Source organism: Megalops cyprinoides, chromosome 7 (genome assembly GCF_013368585.1).
Source record: "Megalops cyprinoides isolate fMegCyp1 chromosome 7, fMegCyp1.pri, whole genome shotgun sequence".
Lineage (NCBI taxonomy): Eukaryota > Metazoa > Chordata > Actinopteri > Elopiformes > Megalopidae > Megalops > Megalops cyprinoides.
The window spans coordinates 10,177,690-10,194,303 of NC_050589.1; the positions used below are offsets into that span (position 1 = coordinate 10,177,690).

The window sequence follows — 16,614 nt, forward strand, 5'->3', positions numbered from 1 at the left end:
CACGCCTGATATTTTTCTATACAATTTTCCACACAAAGCCCACCATCTATCCACCTGGCAAGAGTGGCTGCGCTAAGGTATTTATCAAAGTGACAGTGCTTACACAGACAGGGCGGTGAAAGAAACAGGTAACGATGTCCTAATTTACAGTGTGCCACACTAGTATGTGCATGAACAGCTCTGATAGCTACTGCACATACCCCCAGCCCCCTAAAAACAATGGAAAAAAACATCCATCTTAAAAGACTAACGCTTCCATCATCTGTAGAAGCCTTTTCATTTGTTGGATGTGTTTCTCGTTCGGCTTTCTCAGGTGGAATGTTTAAAGATATGGATGCGCTTGGACAAGGCTAAAACCCATGGAAGAATTTATCTGAAAATATAGAATGAAAACATGTCACAAGAACAGAAGGACTTACTGATGCTCAGGCTAGTGGATGCCCTATTTATTTTTTTAAAAATTAATTAAATGAAAATAAATTAAACAAAAATTCATTACACACATACAACATGTATAAGTCATAGGTCATAGACAACAATGTTGACACAGGCTTCCACAATAATAGCCATTGTCTAAAATGAAATGTATTTAGTTTAGAATTAGCAATCTTGGTCTTAATCTAAGCAAAAAGAATTCTTACCAAATATTATTCTTAAATTGCACCAAGTCAATAAAAATGAAATGTGAGTGAATTCTCCAGAAAAGGAACCGCCCTATAAATAGTTTGGACTGACATATTTTTTTTATAGCCCACCATGCTGCTGACAGCCACACAGGTAAGGATGCTATAGCTACCCATGCTGACAGGCATTTATTTCACATATTTCTGTTTAATCTGAAATATTAACCGCTAAATTAAACATCCTTTCACCTCAACGTGTTCAAAATATAAATTGGGTCTAAAAAATCTTCAGTGATTATAGCTTTTTACAGTGGTTTGAATACTGAACAATTCACAACAACAGGGGAAGGTAAAGTGCAGAAAACAGGTACAGCCATGTCCATAGCTGCTACAGCGCTGTATTAAAAAAAAAAAAAAAAACTGTGAACATACAATCAACAGAGACCTGCTGATGCTGATCGTGAGAATTTCACGAGCCCCAGAGTGTAAGAGACGAAGGCTACATAACACAGTGGGGGGAAGATGGAACATATATTTAGCAGGGGGGGTGTGGGGTTGGGGGGTTGGGGGGGGGGGGGGGGGGGGGGGGGTATTTGAATGGTTGCCGTGGCAACGATATTGCAGTAAGCAGAGCGAGACAAGGCATAGTGAGAGACCGAGAGCAACACGGGCTGAACTCAACCTGCAATGCAGCGGCATAATTACGCTAGTCTAACGCCATTTTGAAATACTAACAGGATGGCAAATAATAAAAAAAACTGAATCTGAGGCGAACTAAATGTAATCACATGCTCTATGGCTCTCAAACTACATATACATAAACGCAAACAGCACACACTGGTTTTAGCATGTAAGTGCTGTAGAACAGGAGTAGAACAATTTTACATGGTTACCATTTGCATACCAACTGGCTTGCTGCTATTCAACCTTCAAGGAAGATTGAAATAACCCGGTTATTACATTGAAGGCAGTTATATAATTGTTCTTGCAGTGTGTTGAATTTTGGATAAAACCAAAGAACACAAGTTTATAAGAACTGGACTCATACATACATAGCTTAGACATGACTAAATAACCTTCAGGCATATTTATCAAAATATGTTATTAACCTCCCTTGATTTTTACAAGAAACACTATTACAACATTAATCCATACAGCAATATGAAGCAATTTATTCATCATAAAGCTACTAGCCCTACTTGTGGTACATGAAATATATCTAAAACCCACTGTAATTAAGCCTCGGGACACATTTGGTATGGCCAGATATTGCATCATTTCATTTACTTTGGTTATTTTTTCCATGTTACGTGTGACAGTGGGGGCGGTCCCTTCCCCAAATCCAGTCCTGAACCAACCCAAAGCATGTCAGAGCATCCTCAGCCTGCAAGCACAGCCATCCAGCTGTCACAAAAGCTAGAGCTTTGAACACCTACAAAGAAAATTTCAACTCTGTAGAGCTAACGTTTATGAACCTGCACATTTACAATTTCCCCGTGAAGACGTTCTCTCTCGTGGAATGCTTACTCCAAAAAACGTGCTCTGCACATGCAGTTTTAGTGCATAGCAGATTTTAGTGCTAAACTAACACATACAAATATTGGGTGTCATTTACACACATACATACAAAACTTGGAAAATTAAACATATATCAGTCCGGAACTGATTGTTCTACAGAGTCAGACAAAATCTAGGCACCAGAGCTGAGTCACCACAAAAGCCTTAGAGATCGCAGCCGATTGCCAACACAGGATGTTGTAGGCAAGTTATTTCAAAGTTACATAGAAGCACCGAGGGTGTGGTCTGGTTAAGAATTAGTAGCAGCATAAATTTAAGCGATGAAAGAATATATTCTCCAGAGACATTTTTACTTGATGTGAAATGGTTAAGTGAAGTGTTCAAAACCTATAAGTATCTATTGTCTTCCTTTTTGGTTCTGCCACCTTCTATTTGCTGACCGAACAGCATGGCTGTCTCATGCCAGATACAATATTGTCATTAGTTTCAATAAACTGAACTCATCTGCCTATTACTCTTACATAAAAATGTTATTTTAAATTTAAAATTTAATCTAATTTAAGGACAACAACCACAATACAATGGATTTTCCAAACTTGCTGTCAGATACCCATTAAGATAAACAATGCCATACCCCTGAAGTCAGTGATAGAATTCTACATATTAGGTAAAATTCCTTGTTTTCCTTATTATCGGTGCTTAAATAATAACACTATAAACAATCATATTAGCAAGGTTTGATATTACCTATATATGGACGCACAATGAATTTCATACTGTACAGTTCTACACCTAGTACACAACCACTTTTCTTGCAGGAACTATTAGTATTATTGCCATATATAATTCAACAATCAAATAATTCACTTCTTTTAATAACTGAGGCTTACAAATGCAGACAGTAAAGCAAACAGCTGTCATCCACAACAGTGATATTCCTCCACAAAATTAAGCAACTTTGCTGCTGTAAAAAATCTTCAGGCTCACAGTTAACGAAGTCACTTGTTGTCTCTCTAGTTTCCGATAACGTTCATGTGTTTCTTCTTAATAGAATTATGAAAATATTAATATTAATATTGATAAATTTAACTGAATATGAATCAGATGTCGAAAGAACTGTTTTGATGAATGGAAAAAAAACATGGTAAGATGGTATTGTGAGAGAAGAGAATTGTATGAAACTGCTTTGATCCTACCAGCCTCGGTTCAATCAGATGTCTGACTCAATTCATCAGTGAAACTTTCAGTGGAGGTTCATTAATTTGCAGATCGTAGATAAAACATCCCGTCTGTTACTTTCTAAACAAGTGCTACTTCATAACCCTTACTACAGAAAACAAGCTGCGATGTCTAAAATCATCCGTATCACGCTTGCCTCCTCGTGTACCAAGCAAACAAAATGAATATTCTTTACCTCTCTGTGTGGTTTGGACATTTGAAATCAGACAGATTGATTATTTATGACAAATGTACAAGGGCTTATGTGTTGATTTTGTAACGCTGATGTCGAACACGCTTAAAACAACTTTGAAAAAGTCATTCGCAACCCAGAACAATGCTTTGACACCAGCACCCGGTATATCAAAATTCAATCTCATTGCCAGTAACAGCTGTGGTTTAAAATACAGCATTGTTTTGCTTAAACTTCTTGTAGTTTTGTAACGCGCAACAAACAGATAAATAAATGACTACAATTACAGCGCGTTTCAAAATTCACAATCATTTAAAAGTCGTTCAGCTAAGACATGATGGTGGTTTGCCAGCGTTTCGTTATTTACAAAAATACACGTGAACTAGCACCAGAATAGTGGGAAACAATGAAAAACAATGATCTACTGCTGTTATGTGTTCGATTCAGTTCAATCTCAAAATAAAGTGCAGACAGTGAATGCATAAAGTGGTTAACATTTCACTCTTAAGGCTGGGATTAAAGTTGATCAGACACTTTTCCAACCAGCCATCTACCTCTGACCGCTCCGCCTGCAGACACAGATAATAATTGGACCACGGTGAAAAGTTGCGTTGAAAGACCAGCTATCTGAAGATGGTGTGCACATGCACTGCATTAATATTTACAGCCAAAACGGGATAAACCTGACTATACAAAAGGGTATTCCTACACTGACAGACATGTGCAATACTCGACATATCTCATCACCCAAACTGGATTAAGGACTTGATCAACATCCACACGTTAATATGATACTCACAAGCCAGGAACCGGAAGCCTCCGGAATGAAGCCGGACTGCAGCGCGCAGAATTCGGCCGCTGAGCGCAACGCCGACGCCAGTGTCCCCTGTCATGTGACCAGGTCCCGCGAACCCCTCACGCACATCAGCGGCAAAGAAAGGAGGGAAAAGACGCTAAGGCGTCGCGATACCGGGCAAGTGTCCCTTCCTCTACTCCAAAGTGTTGTCAACTAGCTATTTTTGATGGTAAAACCTCAATAGCGCGGAATATTTACCAAGCAAGAAAACTAAGCAAGTATTTATTACCCATGTTAAATCAGTTTTTCTTGATTATGGAACACATCGGACTCGAAGCTGCTTCAGTGCACTAGTCCGTAAAAAGAAAAAGGACCCCCCCCCCCCCCTTACGTAACATGGGCCATGCACGTTAACTAAATACTTAGTAGGCCTGTTTTTATGAATTTAGTTAACACATTTTAATCTGCAATTTCTGTTCACTCATTTCTCCTTAATCCCAAGCAAAAATAGTGAACTGCTCATTTCCACATTTTGGACTTGTCACTTGAAATTAAAATCCGAAGTCATTTCCCGACTTTAATGACGTTATATTTTCCAACAAACTATCAAGGATAGTCAAATGGTCTCAACGTTTAAATGTACATTTTCATTTAATATTTTCATCGCGTACCATTTATAGGCAAGGTACTCCAAGCGTCTCTGAAGGTCGTAGTTAACGTCTAAACGGCGAATTTAGCCTGTCACACTGTTCCTGCATTCGATTTTCTTTCCTGAATCGCAAATGGGACAAGAATTTGGCTCGTTTTTCCGGTTTGGCGTGGTGGTGGCCAATGGCCCTGCTTTTAGAACGTGGAAATAGACTTTCCCATTTTTTTCAAAGGTGGTAAATAGAGTCTGGCTAACCTAATAAGAGCCATACGCTTATGAAAATGATGAGATTCTCACCAGATTCGTGTGCTAATATCTGGGACCGGTTGTTAATTGTAGATGTAGCCTATTATTTAGCCCATTAAAGAGAGGCAACGGTGATTTATTATGCAACAAAAATCACAATGACAAATTAAGTTACACACAATAACGCTTACTTGTAAGTGTATGGTAAATAAATCAAAATAATAGGAAAGAATAAATAGGCTATATGCCAGCAACTTTTCAGTACATACGTCATCATGTAACCACAGTTATAATATATGAGGTGAAACCAATACAGAAGATATTTTAAAGGACCGCAAAGTAGCAGCAAGTTTAAAATTAAGTTTATTAACTTCTAGACTCTGCACTTGTTAGTCACATGTAAATATTGTTGATTTACTATTCTGAACAAAACAACGTCTCTGCACTTAAAATTTTGGAGTGACATTGGCCACAGTTTATATTACTGCCCGTTGTTATTTCTGTTTGGCTTACAGCATTGCTGTAATAACAGGATAAAAGAAAGAGAATCAATTTTGTATATATTTACCAATTGGGAAAATGAAGCAATTCATAGAAGATTCATAAAAGAAAGCCAAATGGACAGACAGTGCAAGGCTCAGTGCTCCCCATACTGAAAATTCTGTCTCTGCCATGGTTGAAGACTGATTTACTTTCAGGAAAAAAGTAATGCAACTTCATTAAGATGTAGCCTTAAGGTATGTAGTTAAGGTTGCTATGGTTCCTGGTCCTTTCTTTGCTGCTGAAAAGGTCACATTTGACAAACTGAAACCACACAGGCTTGTTTTGTATGTGTTAGTATGATTGCTGGTTTCCATATACACACAGTAACAGTTAGACTTAAAGTACTTTGTGTGCAGAAGCAGAAAAATACACGACTTTACATATGAGTTCCACAAACTCTTCAACAGATAAGTCTACAAGACCATCAACATAGCCACTGTTGTTGTAGACTGTGTGTGCCCCATATATATTTCATATCCCTTTAAGAATATGTATAACAAGCCAACCAATTAGAACAATTCTAGTGCCAACAATGGACACTAAATTGATCAAATTTCTGCTTTCAAACTGCAAAATGAAAGACACGCTCTCCAGCCTATCTCTGCAGCAGTATTCTGATGTCATAAAACCTTTGGTTTTGTCTGCTGGTGCATTCCAACTTGACTTTGGAGTAGTGGGTTTATAGCATGGTAGGCCAAGTAGCTTTTGCATCATGTGCCTTGACAACCACTGAAACAACCAGATGGAAAAGGACCAACAATAAATCCATGATTTCATTCACAGCCACCCAGCACCCATGGAAACCAAACTTCAGTCACTCATCACCACTTTCAACATTGCATAATGCCGCCCCCCCTCCTGCAGAGAATACTCAAACTTCAATGCTGTAGTCTTGATGTCATCTACAGAAGCAGATCAAAGGAGTTTCCCTTTTCCCCCTTTAGGCTATGAGGAAGGTATTCACATTAGAAGATATGATGACAGTGGACGATATAAGGTCATCTCCACCAGCCCTCTGAAGAAATACCACCAAAGGGTAAAAGAAACCTTCAAACTATGCAGGGATAGAGAGAAAGCTCTCACGATGTGTACCATATGATCCACTCAAGCTTAGCCAGATTGAAGGAGCCATTTAGCACCCGCACAAAATACATGGTCTTCACTGGTCCATCACCGTTGCAGATATATCTGAATGCCATGCCAAACATATTAAGTTTGTGAGAGCTGAGTGCCTTCTCTGTGATCATTTTGTACTCTTTGTTTCCACCTGCATGTATAAAAGTTATACACAAAGATGTTATTGTTCATAAGGTTCTCGGTGTACTCTCCTGAAATGTTAAGGATGTTGTATCTTTCCTGAGTGGAATCTGCTCCAAGGCCGTGACTGGTTTCTGTCCTGTGTGGGTCTAAGGAAGCACACAGGCCATGCCTGGTCAGCAATAGATATGGTTTCACCTGGCTCAAGTTTAAAAGAATGTATTTAAGGTTGATTTTCATTTTTAATTAACTCCTAACCACAGAATATTTCAAAACACAATCATAACTTTTCTGCCTGGATACTTCCTAGAAATGACGTATTGCGCCTATTTCAGAGTTGCACACTCTGAAATGAAGATGCAGGGCTTCCAAGTGACTCAGTCAGCTAAAGCACTTGTTCCGAGGGGGAGCTGAGTGCTACGAGCTGCATTTGAGCCCAAACATGTCATCAGTCAACAATGACTGGGAGCCCACAGTGGAAGAACAAACTGGCTAGGTGAAGTGGCAGTTTATTACCAGAGTCTTTTCACTTAACCACACTCAGGTGACTCGTCAGGCCATCTATATACCACTCAAATTATGTTATCGGAGAAGTGCCTATTCTCCAGCTGGTATTTGCTTTGATTTACTATACTGCACCACAGGACTGGCACTGGAAAACAGTCTCCACAGGCATGTGACAGTATTAGAGGTTGCTGCAGTGACATGAACCCACTATGGAGTTGGCCATTTCAAAAACAGGTGCAGAAAAAGAGACAGGGGAGACAGAATAACAGCCCATGTCTATGACAAATCAACAAATCAGTGTGAACATCAGCTCCCCTTAAACCAACAGCAACATTGTCACTTTTTGATGCCACAACCCTCTTGAGAAGCCAACAGCATCTGCCACGGGAGGGGATCCTTAGAGTATAGAGTGCTGCATCTTCAATTAACAACAACCAATTACAATGTAACGATTCGTTATACAACAGTTGTTTAGCGTATGAAGTACTTTCTCTTTGATATTATATGCATCACCATTCTGCCATTGTCTTATGTTACTTGACAAATAAGGCACGTAACAGGCTATCATAAAGCACAGCTGCATAAATGGATAGCTGTTTACTGATACGTACCAAATTTGCTAATAACGATGATGGCATTCAAATATTCTACTTACAGTCTTTCACTGAAACAAAAACATCAGTCCCACCCTACCACTCTGATGGGACTTCCACCTTTTTCTCCATTTTTTTATGCTGTGGTATCAGCTGTCACCTGCAATGTTTCATTTTTTATTGTCTCTCATTTGGCAGACAGGCTACTGCTGACGTTGTCTTGGTTAAGGCCTTTTTATTCCTTCAATAAAAAAAAATTAATCCTTTTATTTCCTTAATCCACCCCCTCTCCTCAGCCTTTTACTACTCTTCTTTATTCCCACTCTTTTTTGTCTTTAAACCATTTTTAAAAACACTTTTCCCTCCATTTCTGTTTTGTTTCAACCGGATTTCTATTGTATATTGTGAAGTACCTTGGATATCAGATCATTTTTTCAGTATTAAGATTAAATACTGTATATTACTATTACTTAGCAGAGGTAGTTAACTTGGGGGAAAATTAAGACATATTGGTGAATATGTTAGCAAACACCCAGCTTTCCAGAAGGTCCTCTGGGGGAGTTTGTATGTATGTGAAGAACTTTTTTCCTGTTGTTTCAGATTTCAAGGAAGCTACCAAATTATCATTACTTAACTACATAGGTTTGCTTCTGATTCAAATCAGAATAACTTCTGTCAGACACTATTAACTAACTAAAATAACTGCTAACTGCTCATTTCAGTCAAGAATTAACCTGTTCATTATGTAATCACCGTAGATACAGTTGCAAAGCCTCAATAACATAGTATGTAGTTGATTATGATTACTTCTGTCATCTAACATTCATATTTGAGTTACACATCAAAAGACTAATAGCAAAGGGGAAGTAAAACATATCATTTCAAATAGGATTTTCTCCTGGACCTTTGAAACTTCATTTTAAAAAATACTGTTACCCATGAAAGAGTGGATATGGTCAATAAGAACACCACACATTTCTGCTGGTAACACAGTTGACTCTAGTGAAGCAAATGCCAAGTGAATAGAATAGGCACTTTTCCACTTCCATCATTCCAGTGGCATATAGATGCCTGACGTGTCACCTGAGAGCAATTAGGAAGAGCAACAGTACAGCATAGTGGTTAAGGAGCAGTGCTCATAACCAAAATGTTGCTTGTTCGATTCCCCACTAGGACACTGCTGTTGTACCCTGGGGCAAGGTACTTAGTCCACAATTGCCTCAGCAACTATCCACCTGTATAAGTGGATAAAATTTTGAGTCACTCTGGAGAAGAACATCTGCCAAATGACAATAATGTAATATAGTGTAATACACTTTATTTAAGGCTAGGATGTGGGTGAGGGTGCAGCTCAGTTTGAACAATGAAAGTGTGATCCAGCTCCGATTGGTCAGGGGTCTTGTTTTCACCGTGAACACGCACAACGCGAAGTATAGTCTAGTGATGATGAGTGACACGCATTCGAAAAAGTTATTTAAAATAGGCACGTGATCATTGATGTCATATTTTTAAATAACCCTGTACTTATAAAGGCAGAGTCCACTGGATGAAGTTCCATTGGGTGGTTACTTGCATTTTGAATGTTTATCTCCATCTCTTTATATCTGAGAGCAGGAGCTTTCAAATAGAGAAGATACAGTACACAGAAAGTATTGTGAAAGTACTGTGCACCATAGTCATAATACTGCACTGAGTATTACTTAGTAAGGATGCATTACCTACCTACTACCTGCCCACTTAGTTTGGACCATCCAAGATACTGAAATGCGAGCGCAAAACTCAGTTAAACTTATGTAACACAGGATTTATATGCACTTATAAAGGAACTGAATGCCCCTCTGTGTTCCTTAATATGTTTTATGCTCACTAACCCATGAGACCTGTGCAAAGTCACCCCTGCTCAGAGCAAGCATCAAACACCTTTATTAATACAATAATGAACATGTGTATAATACGGTAGTGCCCAGTTCAGCCAAGCGTGCAAACCAATGGACTGTACAAGAGTGTGACATCAACTTCTATCATGTGTTGCCTCCTACAAAAAAGAGACATGTGTGGAGAATTTGCCATCAAAACTCATTGGAGGATCAATATCATTAGTGATGGCACTCCCGTATGGCTTCACCTGGGCTGATGATGAGTCTAGACTTCTTTGTGGTTTGAAGATGACACAGCGTGGGAGTAGTGTTAAAACATGTAGCATGCAGTCAGTGTCAATGCAGATTCTTTCTCCTATAGTGCTGCTATACTAATTGAGAAACCAAGTCTCACTTGCCTTGGGCTTGTGATACATACGCTCCTTTTGGTAACTACAAAATTACCCTTATGTTCAAGGGCTGCTTTTAAATACAAAAACATACAAACACACTGAAAGCTTCACTGTCTACAGTACAAGAAGACTGAAATACTCTGCCTGATGTAACTCACCATCATATGCATATGATTTTGCTGCCTAAAAACTTCAGTTATGGTGATTTTATGGAACCCTGTATGCACAGTCATACTGTATCTTACTGCAAGTTGCATTTTGAATTTTTGATCTGTTGCAACAGAAAGAAGACATTACTCAAAATATGTAAGCTATGAAGCATACCACTAACTCTGAACCAATCAGTGATGATGTAGAATTCTGTCCACAAACTCTTAAAGCCATCAATGGTAAATTTCCATTGTGATTGCATGAGTCTCTTGAAAACTGGGTGTGGTTACCTTAGAACTTAGTTCGCATAAGTTTAGGAAACAGCCGTTGAAATACGATGTCCTGAACTGTTTCGATCTCTTCACACTTAAAAAATTCAATTGTCTTCCCTTGTTTCAATCACCTTGTAATTTGGAAACAGTTTCCAAAATATGGTGTAACTTGGTATAAAAAGGTACTTGAGTAAAGACAGCCAAGTGATTTAACTTTCCAGGCTGTGACAATGATGGTTATTCTCTGAAATGATATTCTCTTGATACTAGCCAGCCTACACACTCCAAAGTTTTACAGCAGAACAACTTGACTTTCGACTGTGATAAAGAGTATGCTTTGAAAAAAATATGCATACATGAAAGCATTCAGACACCCTGGTTTGCATTCACATTAGAAATCAGCACTGATGTTACTGATTAAAAAACAGGTGTCTACCAATTTACCCCTTATCGCTAAAGTGTTACCAAAGTCTATATCAATCCTGACAGGACAACAGATGATAAGAACTCAGTGACAAAAACTCTGCACATCTCAGAATATCTTCAAAAGGAAAAGTGTTGAAAAGAGACTGTCTTTGTCATTGATGCCCTACTTGAATCTCTCTCAAACTGACAGTTGTTCTCCATGCAACTTTCAGGTTCAGGGTTCCAAAAGTATTTTACCAAACATGGAAGAGGCAGCTAGTGTATTGAACCAAAGGTTTTAAGTAGCTTTCACGACTATTTCCCTGAACTTTTTTTAACATCATAGGTGCATAATGAGCCCACAGACATGCATGATGCTTCCACACAGTATGTTTTCAGATTGAATCCTGATCTTTAGCTCTTTTGCACTGCACGAAATGGAACACATGTCAATCTGATCATGACTTCTTTCAGTGTTTTTTCATACAAGCAAAACCAACCAAATATACTGAGAAAGTGTTTTTGTTATTTTTAAGGACTTCAATAAATGGTTTACAGCTGGCATATTATTATTATTATTATTGTTGTTGTTGTTGTTGTTGTTACTGTTCCATATTCAGTTTGCCAGAAAACTTATGAGACTGAAGAACTAAAAATTAAACTCTACATGTACCTAACCATGTATTATATATTAAAACACACATACTAGCAACATGATCTAAAAGTATACTTAAGAGCCAGAAGTCACACACTAAACATAAAATAGATCGATTGCTACATTGTTTATTTCGTATATAAATGAATTATGCACATAATATAAAAATAACTTTTAACTATTTATCACCCCTGTGCAGTGTTTTAAATTGATTATTATGTTCACATTTAATATGACAATGTTCTACATTCAGTTCCTTACACATTAAACCGACCTAGCTGACTGAACAGCGTAACTCAACGCTGTAGCTCCCATCCCTGCGTTAGCTACCCTCCCCCACTGCACTCCTCCTCTCCTCGCCTGCTTCTCTGCCCCTGGCTCGACGCGATTTCAGCTCGCTGCTGAAAAACGTTTCTTAAATGGCCCGCTCGGTTCAGAACGTCGTCGCTGTTTCCCGTTTTCTCGTCGTTAAGTTTCTGCATTAAAATCTGCGTTTCGCGTCACGCTGCAATGGAAACACGCAGTTTACACCCGACCCCTTTGCGTGCGGAATGCTGCTGCCACAGCCACCGAGGGAAAAAAAAAATAATAAAAAGACGAGCGAGCGAGAGCTACTTACAGAGCACGTCCCTCTCCAGCGGGCCCGGCGCGTCTCGGCTGGCGCGTCCGCTCTCGTCGTTCTTTCACTGTTTTCCGATGCGTAATGATCACTGAGCATGTGCACAGCGCGGGGGGTTGCTGCGGGAACTCGCTACGCTCTTAAGAATTACGCTAGCTACGAGTGAAAAAACACATCACTGTAGCTAAAAAACCTTCACAGCCCACCAAATATATATAATGTGTTTAGTGATCCGATTTATACTGTAATTATATAGGCCTATAGATGTATATATCGATGCATAAAACAGCAAAGAGAAAGATGAATAAAATTTTTAAATAAACCATCTCAAATTCCGTATATCGCCTATTCACCAGTTCTTTACCAACAGGTTTGCAGCTCATTATATCTTAACTTAAAAAGTCATCGTTGCGTAAAAAGTTGTTCGATATTTGGAATTGACGAGTTTGCATTGGTATTTTTAGATAGCGACACCAGAAGAGACCCTAAGTCAAAATTCCAGCAAGTTCCAAATTCTATGTTGCAGCCACATTCGTCACAACATCGTAAGCACGTAGTTTATACTCAGTTGCAGCAATAGCTGACCTCTAGCCTTGTTTGGTGAAAAATAGCATGTCACAGTACCAAAAAAGTAAATATTTGGGTGTTGTTTCGAGACTGCGCTGCTGGTTTACGCAACGTTAACCAACACTGCCCATCAACACTATCGCTGGAATCGTCAAGTACTTCTTGAACAAAATTTTGGTCAAGATGGTTCCTTGGGAACTTGGCTGTTAACATCCATTGGACTAGTGCTTTGTGACAACGATCAATAGCTCCGCGATGCCACTACACTTCCATGTTCGTCCAAAGTTGTAGTGGAGCAACCCATAACAAAACACGAATAGTTAATACTCTTTTAACGGCTGTTTTCAAACAACCTGCCTTGATGGACGTAGCTATATTAGGCCTAATCCACAACTGTCAATATGTAACCTATTACCCCATTGTTACCTCTGGTTGTCGGGCACATAATAGAACATATTTCAATATAAGCCTAGTCTTCTCTTCGTTATAATAGTACTGACATTGTATTGTTCGTTGTGGTTGGAAAACGCAATGAGATATTAAGTCCGTAAGGCTTATTTTGGTCATAAATCTGATAATAATCTCTTGAAAAAAACTTGCTTCTATGTAAAGTATAACATCGTGTTTTAAATAGCAGGTTACAACGGGTATTCCTAAATACCACTTAACGATCGTCACGTGAAATCATTTTCTATATCACGAATTCATGGTGAGCATGTTTACGTTGGAGCCATAACTGGAAGTCTGTGTCCTCTGTATACCAAGAAGAATTGAATAGGCGTGGCCCTACATGTCCATTTGATTTTCGTTAACGATGAAGGCAACGAAACACGAAATTCCTGTTTAATAGAGAACAAAAACATCACTAGAGAGATTGGAATACGCTGATACGATCCTTAACAGCCCAAAAGTTGTACCACGGGGAAACCAAAACTACGGGGGAATTTGAAGTAGACAGAAGCAAACTTTACCCTTTTGTTTTTAACTGTTATTTGGTAAAAACCCGGGAGAATATGGAAGCACGAAGAGGTTAATGTTTCCTCATATGTCTTTATATGAGTCGCCCTGTGGGTGCATCGGTCACAGCCCTGTGGCTAATGGCGACGGGTGCCATTTTGTGTAGGCTGCTCGTATAACGCGGTATTTGGAGGGATCTATACAACAAATAGTCACACATTAAGGTTATTTGAATTGCGGACCCAAAGGCACTGTCGTTGCTAAATATTTTCCTATATAGCCTGTCTGCTTTCAAATCCTCCCTTGGAACCCGTGGTTACTGTCTGTTCTACGCAATGAGTCGTTCCGGAGGATACAGGGTGCCATGTTATGCACGCTTCTCTTTACATGTTGCAGTTTTAGAACATTTCCAAATGGGTGATATTGCAGAGTAGCCACACGAGAAAACACAGGCCATTATGAACAGGGATGGTTTAAAAGAAAAATATAAATAGGCAATAATAACTGGAAATTGTAGTATCACTCGAATTACACAGTCTACATGGGCCAACAAAAACGGCGTATGAGTGCAAAATCAGTACACATTTAATTCCCCACGAAAATTAGGTGCTGTGGGCTTCATGTACCATATACACGTAAAAGTCATTATACACATCGTGAACAGAAGGTTGGCCTACATTTCCGAACGGGTTATAGTAATGGAAACAAATGGGGTCGGTGACTCGAGTGAGTGAGCGTGGAGCTGGTGCGTGATCAAGCACACACAGGCGTCTTGCCATGTAAGAAATATTCAGCCAGTTTGTGCTTGCCCGCTCACACTCGAGCGTTTATTAAGCAAATTCTACCTCTGGTGAACATGAATCACGGCCTGTACCCACCCGGGCTATAAAAACCACCCGCATTATTAACACGTAGGCCTTCTCTAGCAGATTAAACATACGGTATGTGTGAGGATACCCTATGTTTGCATAAAGCAGCTTCGGAATTTAGATCAGTCCTAAATCTGTCAGTGGAGTATTAATGACTCTAATTAAACCAGCACGATCTACAATTGAAAACACTGCCATACAAAATCACTGTAACTTTCTAGATGATTTTTTAACGTTTATTTTTAGATCGATCTTCAACCTAACCAGATCCTCTATAGACTGTTTTCAAGAAACCCCGTTTCTCTTGCAGCATGATGTTTTTAAGGAAAAGACGTTTGCACAAATATTTTATATTATTTGATTTGTTACAATGCATACGGTGTAACCTGCTTTTGCCTGCAACTAACGTTTCCTTTTTATCTATGAAAATATCCACCGTAAGACGGCATTCGTTCGCGAAAAGAAACCGGTGACAGTGTGACCATTGTGGCACCGTGCAATAAAGTGATCATACAGACTAATCACAAAATGCTTTCGCCTGAAAAAAGTCTGGTTGATTATGTTTGCACATGAGGAGACGATGAATCAACGGGGAAATATACATGCAGTGTTTTCCATACGACTAGAAAGTAGTGCTTGTTCTTCGTCTTATCGTTGGGCGTCACTCCATTGTGGAATGTACAGACAATGAGAACGGAAGCGAGGAGAGGGAGAATAGGGTAGCGCACAAGCATTGCCTCAGTAAATAACCCTTGCTATGTTTCATTATATCTGCTGGTGATTGTCCATACAATATACAAAAGTACTAGTTTTCCCATATTTTAATAATGAACATATGTCATAAGCACCACACTCACGTGTTTACCACAGCCCAAAAAACTGCTGTACATTTGTCTCGGTATGTCTGTTCTAATCAAACGGATGCAGTAACACCGTTTCGCCTCTAGGTGTCCAGGTTCAAAGAAAGCCCTGGTACGCACGGCTTGCGCGGCGCTGGTGTACGAGCCGATTTAAATTAGGGCACGCTACAGACTACGATTGTCAATGCAGCTTCGTTTTGCAATTTAGAGTCTGTATAGGTTGGTTTTAGACCTACTGGTATCGTCGAAAATGAGTTGAACTGTACGGATGTAACTGTAAACTCACGCTAAACCTTCGATTCAATACGGTGTTAGTGACAGCCACAGCGATATCAGTTCGGTACGTTAATGTAACCACAGAAGCCACCTTTTTACTCGATGTGGCACGAGACGATTGGACCGGACACAAAACTGTAACCGAGATTGCGCTTGGCACCCCTGTTTCTCTCAATTCTTAAATTAAAGACGGGTTTGTTTCATTACCCTTTAAGGTGACGCGCTTAAAACACTAAAACCGCCAGCAGTTATTCTGAAATCCTTATAGATCTTTCGTTAGCAGCAAGTTAACTTGCTAACCTCACTTTCCAATCAACTAAAACGAAGTGAACTTTAGTATTAGATCACAGCATATGATGGGCAGATCCACTAATATTTTTTTCTGGGCTATGATGCAGGGGTGAAGAACGTTAGCTTGTCGCTTTTAATGTAGCTTTGTTCGCTGATTTGCCGCTAATATCTTGTGTAGCCAATATTAGCGTATAGGTCGTATAAGGTCGCCAGGACGTCGCAAGAATGAAATATAGTCGCCAGGACGTCGCGCTTACGGACAGACAACGGACAGAAATGGC

The 16,614-nt window shown here is 39.3% G+C and overlaps 1 protein-coding gene across 1 annotated transcript in view; it reads right to left on the minus strand.

Annotated features, from left to right (window-relative positions):
* mbd1a (methyl-CpG binding domain protein 1a) overlaps positions 1 to 12,579 on the minus strand; it is a 30,269-nt gene extending 17,690 nt beyond the window's left edge. The window contains exon 1 of the mRNA XM_036532730.1: positions 12,514 to 12,579. The gene's annotated coding sequence lies outside the window, so the exon portion shown is untranslated. The remainder of the gene's footprint in view (positions 1 to 12,513) is intronic.
* Positions 12,580 to 16,614: the final 4,035 nt, after the last annotated feature.